Raw genomic sequence first — 455 nt, forward strand, 5'->3', positions numbered from 1 at the left:
CCCTGCTCGGCGGGGAGCCTGCTTCTCCCTCTCCCACTCCCCCTGCTCGTGTTTCCTCTCTCTCTGTGTCTCTCTCTGTCAAATAAATAAATAAAATCTTTAAAAAAAAAAAAAAGAAAGAAAAAGAAAGCCCTCTTCCTTCAGGTACTGAGGCAGGACTAGGGCTGTGCGCCCTGAAGTGACTTTAAAGAGTTAACGCACCTAAGACCTGGATGAGAATCTGGCCTACTAACACCTAAATGTGGTAGCCACTCCTTCACACAGGAGTCCGCAGGATGAGGTGTTGGCTTCTGATTTTGATGTTACTGGCTGACTGGCAATTAGAAGAAACCCAACACCGCATTGCCACACATTTCTACCAGCCCAGAACATGGAAAGGAGTCAAGTGTCTATAAAGTCTGCTGAGAGTGAAATGAACACATATCAGTGAAGCAGAACCATATCAGGGAAAGGCA

This window comes from Neomonachus schauinslandi, chromosome 6 (assembly GCF_002201575.2).
Source record: "Neomonachus schauinslandi chromosome 6, ASM220157v2, whole genome shotgun sequence".
NCBI classification, from domain to species: Eukaryota; Metazoa; Chordata; class Mammalia; order Carnivora; family Phocidae; genus Neomonachus; species Neomonachus schauinslandi.